This window comes from Lolium perenne, chromosome 4 (genome assembly GCF_019359855.2).
Source record: "Lolium perenne isolate Kyuss_39 chromosome 4, Kyuss_2.0, whole genome shotgun sequence".
NCBI lineage: Eukaryota > Viridiplantae > Streptophyta > Magnoliopsida > Poales > Poaceae > Lolium > Lolium perenne.
In genome coordinates, this window is record NC_067247.2 from 22,238,376 (window position 1) to 22,249,874 (window position 11,499).

Here is an 11,499-nt window from a genome sequence, read left to right on the forward strand (position 1 = left end):
AGAATACCCAGATTGTTTTGCCTGGGATTATACAGAGATGCCCGGGTTAGACAGGAGCATCATCGAGCATCGGCTCCCTCTTAAAAGGGGATTTCGGCCGTTCCAGCAACGAGCACGACAAATGAGGGCCGAAGTTTTAGAAGCAGTCAAGAAGGAGATCGAAAAAATGTTGGCTGCAGGTTTCATCAGGCCGTGCAGGTATGCTGAGTGGATTTCCAGTGTTGTACCTGTGGAGAAAAAGGACGGCCGAATGCGCGTCGCCATAGATTTTCGGGATCTCAACAGAGCTACCCCAAAGGATGAGTACCCAATGCCGATGGTCAGAAACAGAGCAAGAGGATGAAGGGGCGAACTGTTCGGCGCGTTTAAATAAAGGGGATATAGTGGGGATTCAATGCCACAGCAGTTTCCGAGGAAATGGTGCCCACGCGGAGAAGTTGAGAAGGCAAGGCATCATGATGAAAGATACTGTGACGGTTCTGCTCTACCACGACATGACCCGACGAAGAAAACCAGAGTGGTTTTGGAATTACCATTGCCAAAACCAGGGGGCATGTGTTATCACCAGAATTCAACCGGATCAGGAGGTGGGCCATGATTAAGATGGGCTTGAAGAATATACATGGAAGATATACATGAATCGGCCTTGTACACGAAGTTTGGGCCAAGTGGCCCGTGTATCTGTAATCTACAGTAGGATACGTATCGGTTAGGATTAAATCAGAGTTTAGCTCGTGCACGGTTGGGATTATTCCCAAATTAGAAAGTCTACGGACTATAAATATGTATCTAGGGTTATTCGAGAAGGAGGACGATCACGTTCACAACAAATCAATCTAGGCGCATCGCCACCCCTTGTTTCGAGGGTTTCTCCCGGGTAAGCATCATGCTGCCTAGATCGCATTGCGCGATCTAGGCAGTATCGGTTTATTCGTTCTTGGTGTTGCTCGTGCTGAAGCCTTTTTGATGGCGAGCAACACCCTTATCTCAGGTGTTTTGGGGTTGACGTCGTTACTTTCACGATGTACTTGTTTAGCTACGCTATCCCTCAATATCTGGCTGCCCTTACACCTACGCTAGGTGTAAGGGCAGCATCTTGCTTGTTCATTAGCTAGTAGATCTAATCTGTTATAGTCGCTCCTTGTTCTTCAAGGATTGGTTTGATATCCGCATGGTTAGGCCTTATAAACGGGTTGAACGATCCGGTAGTGCGTAAGGTGTGGTTAGCGAGATCCTAGAGGGATTGTTCCGGGGATCAACTTCATGTTGGTTTTTAGGCCTCTTTAGGGTTAGTTTTTCCTATCATCTTACGTATCTGCTAGGCTCAATTACGCATAGGATGTTCCGATTATGCGGTGAAAACCCTAGACTATCGTAGATTAGTTTAGCTTGTTTTGATCAGGTAGGATCCCCATGTTAATGTAAAATCCAACGTGTGTCATGGGGCAATCGGCTCTTAGAGCCGATCCACAGAGCAACCTAAGAGCCGATCGGGGCTCGTATTTAATGTTTACGTATTTGCCATGCAGGAAACTAATTCGAAGCAATCCATCACCTTCCTGACCAGGTATAGGTCAGGTGGCACGCCCTTGCATCAGCATCGGACGTGCGTGCTAGGAGCATTGCGGGCCGTCACCCGAGGGACCAGGGCCAGCCGCAGTCCTGGGAGCCTCCCGGCTCTACGGTGTTGCTCGTCGCTGCTCGCCGGTGGGTTTCTGACGGCAACAGGAAGTAAAATCCAAATTTATTGATTCGACACAAGGGGAGGTAAAGAATACTTATAAGCCTTAACAACTGAGTTGTCAATTCAGCTGCACCTGGAAAATCACTAGTAACAGGGGTGATGTGAAAGCAGCAGTAATATGAGAGCAGTAGTAACAGTAACCCAGCAGCAGTAGCAGTAACACAGGAGCAATACCACCAGAAAATAGTTGATACTACTTCCAGTGACATGTAGGACGAGTATATGATGATGAGAGATGGACCGGGGTTCCCAGCTATCTTCACTAGTGGTAACTCTCCAATAACAAGTGTTGGGTGAACAAATTACAGTTGGGCAATTGATAGGATTGATAAAGCATTAAGAAAGAACATCAATTCATTAATCATGTAGGCATGTTTTCCATATATAGTCGTACGTACTCGCAATGAGAAACTTACACAACATCTTTTGTCCTACCAGCCGGTGGCAGCCGGGCCTCTAGGGAATCTACTGGAAATTAAGGTACTCCTTTTAATAGAGTACCGGAGCAAAGCATTAACACTCCGTGAAAATATGTGATCCTCATACCTAAGCCTTCCCCTCCAGTTGTCCCAATTTCTGTCACTTTGGGGCCTTTGGTTCCGGACATAGACATGTGCATACAACTTGTAGATACAATCTAAGCAATAAGTATAGAGCTTGAATCTAAGATCATGCCACTCGGGCCCTAGTGACAAGCATTAAACACAACAAGATTGCAGCAACAATAACTTCACAAACTTTATAGATAGACTAATCATAATGTAACAATCCATCGGATCCCAACAAATACAACACCGATTACATCAGATGAATCTCAATCATGTAAGGCAGCTCATGAGATCATTGTATTGAAGTACATGGGGGAGAGAGTATCAACTAGCTACAGCTAGAACCCGTAGTCCATGGGGGAACTACTCACGGAGCATGATGGAGGCGGTGGCGTTGATGGAGATGGCTTCCGGGGGCACTTCCCCGTCCCGGCAGGGTGCCGGAACAGAGACTTCTGTCCCCCGAATTGGAGTTTCGCGATGGCGGCGGCGCCCCTGGAGTCTTTCTGGAGTTTCGTCAATTCGTACTGCGTTTTTAGGTCGAAAGGGCTTAAATAGGCGAAGAGGCGGCGCAGGAGGGGCGACAGGGTGGCCCCACACCAGGCCGGCGCGGCCAGGGTGTGGCCAGCGCGGCCCACCTGTGTGGTGGCCCCTGGCTCTCCTCCGACTCTCCTTCGGTGTTCTGGATGCTTCCGGGAAAAATAGGATGTTTGGCGTTGATTTCGTCCAATTCCGAGAATATTGCCCGAACAGCCTTTCTGGAACCAAAAACAACAGAAAACAGGAACTGGCACTGTGGCATCTTGTTAATAGGTTAGTTCCGGAAAACGCATGAAAACATTATAAAGTGCAAGAAAAACATGTAAGTATTGTCATAAAACAAGCATGGAACATCAGAAATTATGGATACGTTGGAGACGTATCAACGACCAGCGGCCGCGCTGGAGGTGAGGGGCACCGGCGATGATCGAGATGGGGATGGTGGGCGGCATCGGCATCGGGGACGGTGGGCGGCGTATTTTCGGAAATGGCGGCGATCATGGCGCAGCGCGGGGATCCCGCTTTTGAGGTCAACGACCAGCAACAAGGTGGTGCAAGGGAGCGGCGGCGGAACCCTAGCCGGCGCTTGCGGACGAGAGAGGGAGAGAAGGTGGGGGAGCGGCGCACGGGAGATGGAGGAAATCGACTCGGGAGAGAGAATTGTGGGGTCTAGCCCACTTGTTAGCGCGTTCGGGAGAGGTGGAGCGACCAAAAGGACGACCAAGAACTACCAAACGTTTGGTATTGTGGATGACAGAATAAGGAACCGTCTTTTTAAGTAGTAGAGATTAGGAGCAGAGGAACATCGTACTGTGATTTAATTGATTGAGTTTGTTTCGTTTGTACTGTACATACCAACAGGTTGCGAAAAGTTCTAATCTAGGACTTTGATAAAGACAGCGTGTGCCGATAGTTGCATTCCCGCCGCAGGGCACCTCAACTAGCTAATGCAGCTTGAGTCGCGCGGGCGGGGTGTTCCTTCTTTTAGATGCAAAATAAATAATCTTTACATCTAGCTAGGTTGAAATAAAGTGTACTCCATTCAATCTATAATAAGCGTCGAGGATTTAGATGAAGTTTAAGCTAATTTAAACTAAACCCTGACACTTATATAATTAACTAAACAAGTTAAAAAAAGCCGTTGCATTCCCTGGGCTCTCAGCGATTGGACGGTGTGGGCCAGCCCCGCGTGTTCTCAGGACCTATTTAGTTCCTAGCCACACTTTGCTAAGCCAAAGTTTGGCAATTTGACATGTGTTTGGTTCTTGCCACACTTTAGAGTTACCACACTTCACTATCCTTATGGTCCACTTGTCATAGAGTGAATTTTTTGCCAACTTTTGCCACACTTTGTGGCTTCTAAAATTCTAGCCACACTTTTCTGGCTGCCACACTTGCCAAAATTAGGCTTGGCAAAGTGTGGCTAGGATTTTATCAAAAGCTAGGGTTCGTCACCCCACCGTGCGCCGCCGCCATCGACCAAGATGCGTGGAGGTGAGCGGCCGTGACCGGAGCCCCAGGAGCAGGACCAGGATTTATCGCAAAAGAAAAAAGAAGCTGCCCAAAACTACATGGCGCTGATTCCGCCTGCCTCCTCCGGCTGAGAATCTCGGCGTGGTTCTCGCGTTCTTGTTCAAGGACATGAGCCTAATCGGTCAAAAGAACTGGTCGGGCGGTTTAACTCCCTAATCCCCTTGGACCCCGTCCTCAACCCATCTCCTCCCATCTCGATTTAACGCCTCCGTCGCTGTTGCCTTGGCTCGTGCCGCCGCCACCCGCAGCCTCTTTCGTCATCCAGCACAGCTGCCACCGGCAACCGTCGCCCGCGGGGCATCCAACGCCGCCGCCACGCGCAGCCGACGCTGCTGCCATTGGAGCCAGATTACCGTCCACCTCCTGCTCCTGCGCACCTAGCACAGAAAATGGGGACTGCTCCGGCGAATCCACCTAAGAGCAGGTCTAACAGACCCCGTAAAAGGGGCAAACCCGTATAATAACCGCCGATTTGAGGGTTTCGGCTCTATCCAGCCGTCTAGCACGCTCCGTAAAAACGGCCCCCGAATCGTTTTTTGCTGTTTTCGAGTACGGGGCGGGTCGTCGCCCCCTACTTGTGCGGGGTGGGAGCGGGGATAGTGGGCGAAGCCAGTATCCCAATTCCGAAAGCGCGCGCGGACATTTCAGTTCCCCCCACCCGTTTTCCCCCGCGCGCCGCCGCCGCCACCCGCGCGCCGCCGCCGCAATCCGTCAGATCCGTGCCCCTCCGCCGTTCGCCCAGCCTCGTCGAGGTTCGTCGACGCCCGCCGCACCTCCGCCGCACCCCCGCCGAAGTTCCGCGTCCCTCCGCGCGCGCCGCCCGCCCTCCCGCCGTGGTCTTCTCCGCCGGTGAGTATTCCGCCGCGTTCTTCTTCGTTGCCGCCGGTAAATTGGTCGGATTTGGGGCTGATGTATGGTACACCGTGGTAGATGGCTTCGGAGGATGTGCACATGGCGGATTTGGACGCGACGTCCACCGATTGGTCGTCGTCGGATTTCGACGATTCGGATATCGACGAGCTGCTCAACGACGATGAGACGGAGATGATGCTGCTCCTGTTCGGCTTGAAGCAAACGGAGGACCGCATGAAGCTGCTGGATCAGCGGAAAGGATCCGTGATGGGGCGTATGTGCATTCCGTGGAACCGCGCGCTCGGCCACGAGCAGCTGATGCAAGATTATTTCGCCGAGGTACCGACCTATCCTCCCCGCCTCTTCCGTAGACGGTACCGAATGCGTAGGACTTTGTTCGAGAAAATCGTCAAAGATTGCGAGGCAAATTGCGATTATTTCAAGCAAAGAAGAAATGCTGCCCAAGTCATGGGATTTAGCCCATACCAAAAAATTTCTGCCGCCATGAGGGTTATTGCATACGGTATACCAGCAGATTATACCGATGAGTACCTTCGCATTGGTGTGCAAACAACCACGGATTGCGTGCGTATGTTTGCCAAGATGGTGATCAAGTTGTATGGAGAGAAGTATCTCCGAGCTCCAAATGAGGATGATACAAAAAGGCTCATGGAGATAAATGAAAAGAGGGGGTGGCCGAGGATGCTTGGTAGTTTGGATTGCATGCATTGGACATGGAAAAATTGTCCAAAAGCATGGCATGGCATGTATTGTGGCAAAAGCCGTGATGCTACCATTGTTCTTGAAGCTGTGGCCTCTCAAGACTTATGGATTTGGCATGCTTTTTTTGGATTGCCGGGGACACTCAACGACATCAACATCTTGAATAGATCCCCTTTGTTTGCAAGACTAGTTAAGGGTGATGCTCCACCTTGTAACTACAAAGTTATGAACAATGAGTACACCATGGGGTACTATCTCACAGGTGGTATTTACCCTAACTATGCAACCCTTGTCAAGTCCATAAAAGAGAAAAAGGACAGGCCTTTGACAAGAAAGGAAGCTTGCTTCACCAGAAATCAAGAGGCATGCCGCAAGGATATTGAGAGAGCTTTTGGTGTCCTGCAAGCAAGGTTTGCAATTGTCAGGGGTCCTGCTAGGTTTTGGGACAAGGAAACTCTTGTTGATGTCATGACATGTTGTGTGATTCTTCACAACATGATCATTGAAGATGAAAGAGGTTTAAACTTGCCATGTTTCTATGACAATGTTGGCACCCGAGTGCAGCCCGAGAGGAACCCTGATCGGCTTGAAGCTTTTCTTGCAGCTCATCGAGGCATTGAAAATGCCGAGACTCATCACCAGCTCACCCAAGATTTGATTGAACACCATTGGCAGTTGCATGGCCAATGATTTATTACATTCATTTCCCATTGTTGTATGTGTGAAACATTCATTTCCTATTTGTTGTATGTGTGAAACATTTGTTATTTGTTTAATTCTTCCATTAGAACATTTGTTGACATTTCCGAAAAACATTATTGTAATAATTAAGACGATTATTGTGTGATGTAAAACATTTATTTTATGTGAATGGTGTGTTGGTTCTAATATGCAATTTGTCAAAAAACCCTGTTTTGAGGGGTTAAAAACTCGGACGAGCTAGCAGAACCCGTATCCCACCCCGTAAAACAGAATATTCTGTTTTACGGGGTGGGATACGGGTTCTGCTAGCTCGTCCGAGTTTTCGGCCGGCGAAAAGTGAATACAGGGCCCTCTACTCGCGTTTTAAGGGGCGAAAAAATACGGGGCATGTTAGACATGCTCTAAGCGGTGAGGAGTTGGTAGAGAGGGAGATGAGCGAGCGCAGCACCTCCCACTATGCTGCTTAGCATGGCCTCCACGGCTGCCGCCTTGCGCTCTGCCTGGCAGCCAAGCAGAGCCTCTCCTCCTCCCCATAACCGTCCTCTACTCTCTTCTTTCTTCCTCTGGCCCTGTTATTCCACTGATTAAAAAATCTTTTCTCGATCTTCTTTTTTTTAGGTCATTGGGGTTTGATTGCTCCAGATGGACCTGATCGCTCCCCTGCGTGACATGGGTAAGTTGCCAGTACCCCTTACTGCATCATTTTTTTCTTGTTTCTTAACTGATTCGGTAGAGTTGGTTACTCTTGATGTGAACAAGTGATTGGGGAGCGCCCATTTTTTGGTTACTCTGTTCGTGCAGGAGATCACGTAGTGCACAAAGTAACGGAACTTCTTATTTTCCACATTACTGAATTCGCTCTTTCCATCTGGAAAGTTAGAGCAAATTGAGCTAGAGTTAGCCAAACCCCCGACGGTGGTGGTGTTGAGGAGTGCTATGTGCTGGCAAGTGAATCCGATGGGAGTAATGGACAGGGATAATGCAGAGGATATGAGTATGGTCGAGAGGTTTCTTGAAGAGGTGGGATGGAAGAGGGACATAAAGGGGGGAAATAACATGGATTATTAGATGACGGGTGAGTTATCTGACTTTGTGCATCTTTAGATGAATTGTTATGTAAACTTGAACAAGAAGCAACTTCGTGTAATTGGTCCCGTGTTTGCTTGTTGCTAGACCTCACTTGGAGCACAATCTTTCTTTTAAACAGAAGGCCTCATGGCCCGGCTTTATAAATAAAGCCATCACGGCAATAGTCAACAATACAAAGATCCAGTCTGGTACCCAAACATCACATACAACCACGGGGACATAAGCAAATATAACAAAGACCACATAGTCCACACGCTAAACGACTAGACTGCAGACGATACAAGGGACAAGACGCAGTAGTAGCAAGGGGAGCCACTAGGTGACCGCTGCCTCCTGTCCATCCCTTCTTGTTCTTGCATGGAGTCGCCTAACCCCATCCCGCACCTCGTCCAGCACCGCTCTGTCCCTCTGTCTGGCCAGAACCCTCCAACTCTGCATATAAATAGACATTTTATATAGCGCATCAGCAGGGCTAGAGATCATCTTCCCTTCCATAGCTAGCTTGTTACGGATGTTCCAAAGAGACCAACAAAGCGCCGCAAACGTGAACCAAGCTATCCTACGTAAGGGCGCCGAGAGCCCCTGGGCGATGGTAATGAAATCCCCGACCCCTGTCGGGTTCCAAGAGCAAGGTAGGAGTTCCCTCACTCCAGCCCACAGAAAGCGAGCTAGATGACACCTAAAGAAGATGTGGTCACCATCCTCCAGCTCACCACAGAGAGCACAATTACCGTCAGTTGGACCGTTCCTTCGGGCCACCTGGACCGCCGAAGGAAGCCTCCCCCTAACCAGCTGCCACAGAAAGACCCTGGTCTTTGGGGGAACTCTGGTTTTCCATACTTCCCTAAAGTATGTGACCGAGGCCCCTTGAGCCATCCTAAGGTACATCGAGTGAGTCGAGTACACTCCAGAAGGCTCGAGCGCCCACGAGATCTGATCCTCATCCGTATGGGTCGGGTGGAGATCAAAAATCCTGCAAAGATTCTCCCACTCCACCCTTTCTCCAAGTCCAAACGCCCTACAGAAGCGGATGTGCCATCCCTCGGCCGACCGCACGGCTGCCACCGTGGCAAAGTGGTTGTCGCAGCAAGCGAACAGTCTAGGAAACTGCTGGTGTAGGGGGCCCCTGCCCGTCCACCAGTCCAACCAAAAGTATGTTCGTCTACCATTCCGAACCTTGTGGCGAGCTCCCAGCTTAAAATGCCACTTCAACTTCTGAATGGAGTTCCAAAACTGCGATCCCTTAGTCTTCACCAAAGGGGAGAAGAGGTCCTGATCTCCCAAGTATTTAGCTTTGAGGAGATCCACCCACAGTCCCTCCTCATTTTGATATAGCCTCCATATCCACCGCAGCATCAGGGCAATATTCATCATCTTTGTGTTGAGGATCCCCAGACCTCCGGCCTCTTTAGGCCTACACACGGTGGCCCAGTCCACCATGTGATATTTCCTCTTATTCCCAGTTCCTTCCCAAAAGAACCGGGATCTGGACTTATCCATTTCCCCATGAGTGGTATCATATAGAAGGTATAGTCCCATAGCGAACATCGGAAGGCTAGATAGACAGGAGTTGGTCAATTCAAGGCGTCCCGCCGATGCCAAGAGCAGTCCCTGCCACGGATCCACCCTGTGCTGACCTTCTCCGTCAGGAAGGACCAGTCCGCCACCGAAAGGCGTTTGTCGCTAACTGGCATCCCCAGATACCGAATCGGGTAGGCTCCCAGCTTACAATTCAGAGCACCCGCAATCTCCTGCTGCTCCTCGGGTGTGACCCCTGTCACGAGCGCCTCGCTCTTAGAGAAGTTTATCTTTAAGCCAGACATGTTCTCGAAGCAGAGCAGGAGAAGTTTAAGATTTGCAACCCCAACCCTAGTAGGTTCAATCATAATCATCGTGTCGTCGGCATATTGAAGATGTGTCACCCCCCCCAGGGATGAGATGAGGAACTACCCCTTGGATATGGCCCACCGCACTCGCCCGCGACAGAATCGCCGCCAGTGAGTCCACCATAAAATCGAAGAGGATAGGGGAGAGAGGGTCCCCCTGACGCACTCCCCTAGCGTTCCGGAAGAAGGGTCCAACCTCCCCATTCACGTTCACAGCAGTGTGTCCCCCTGACACCAGTTGCATAAGCCGGTGGACCACCATTGCCGAGAATCCCTTTCTCAGCAAGACTTCCCTCAGGAAATCCCAGCTCACACGATCGTAGGCCTTCTCAAAGTCCAGTTTAAGAAGTAGACCTTGTAGGTTTTTAGTCTTCAGCTCGTGCGCAATCTCATGAAGCGCCAGCACGCCCTCGTGCAGGCTTCTGCCTTTAATGAAGGCCGTCTGGCTCCGGTCTATCGTCCTATTGGCTATCGGCGCTAATCTAATCGCGTAGGCCTTAGCAACGAACTTGAAGATAACATTAATCAGCGCAATCGGTCTGAATTGCTTGATGGTGTCAGCCCCTTTGACTTTCGGAACGAGGGATACAATCTTTCTTCATATTGAAATTCCCTTTTTACAGTTGTTCAACTACAAGCACAAGCTTCTGCATGTGGCTTATTTCTCATGCAATGTCCATGAGCCCTTATTATATCTTGCAAGTTCAGTCGTCCATTTTTATGCAATAGAAAAGAAAAATCCCCATTGTACCACTTCAAAACTTTTGGGGTTATCTGTTACTTGATCTGAATAACCATTAGTAGTGCTTAGCTTGTCCAGGCATTTTTGAAATATCTTTGCACAAGGTTGTGATACTCTTGCACTTGCAATCTTAACTACAGGATTCAAAAATGAGGCTTCAAAGAAGCTTCAGGCTTAGCCCATTCTTGAGGTTGCAATTGTACAAGATGCAGATCGTCTGGAGTTTGTAAGCACTCCTGAACTATAGTTTCTGAACCAGATCTGCATACTAGAGTTTCTTTAATAATTCTTAAGATCTGCTTATACAGTTCATTCTGCAAGTTCAGTCTTGTGTTTGTCTTTATTTCGGTTATGCTGAAAAATATTGTAGGTTTGAGTTTGATCTTTAATGTAGTCGGGATAACGAATATGTCAAGTTTGCCGTCCTGGACCCTCATGTGGCCATGGTTGTTTTGGTTAGCCTGTCCAATGAGTATCTCATTTTAATTTGATATTAAAAATTATAAATTACTTTTGTGGGGTCCTGACAATGAGCCCTAGACTGCCTCTGCAGGTTAATTTGACATTACAAATTACTTGTGTGGTAGAATATGATTCATGTGTTATTTTTGGTATGTACCTTGGGGAATTAGGAGATGAAATTGATCACAGCAGCTGATTACTTGTGAGTTTTTAGGTGGAAGGCCTCACTGGGATGAGAGCTGCTTGTGAACTTACCGCCCATGTACTGAACTTTGCGCGAACATTGGTCAAGGTAAACACTATTCTTTTATAGATTACTAGAATCCTTTTTCTTTTTGTCTATATCAATCATCTTAAGACTTTGCATTCTACAATTCATAATATAGTGTTTAGTGGTCAAGGTAAACACTATTCTTTTATAGATGGAATTCATGGTTTTGTACCAGAAGATCAAGTTAATAAATTTGAGCATGTTTAGTGGACGGTCAGGTGTACTATCTTCAGTATTTTGAAATTATGTCTGTTAGAGAATAGTTCTGGCCAGCCAGTCATAGGTTTGAGCTGCATTTGGCATCATCCAACCTATAGATGATAGATACAAGATAAGTTTTGACCAGAAACGCTATGGTACCATACACTTTCCCATTATACTATTGCAACCTAAGGTCATTCAAAAGC

General features: G+C 48.5%; 1 long non-coding RNA gene across 1 annotated transcript; it reads left to right on the forward strand.

Moving 5' to 3' along the window:
* The first annotated feature begins 7,321 nt into the window (after positions 1–7,321).
* Positions 7,322–11,114, forward strand: LOC127348261 (uncharacterized). Its single transcript, XR_007879700.2, has 3 exons — positions 7,322–7,717; positions 10,500–10,585; positions 11,036–11,114. It is a non-coding gene; the product is annotated as an uncharacterized lncRNA (long non-coding RNA).
* The last annotated feature ends 385 nt before the right edge of the window (positions 11,115–11,499 follow it).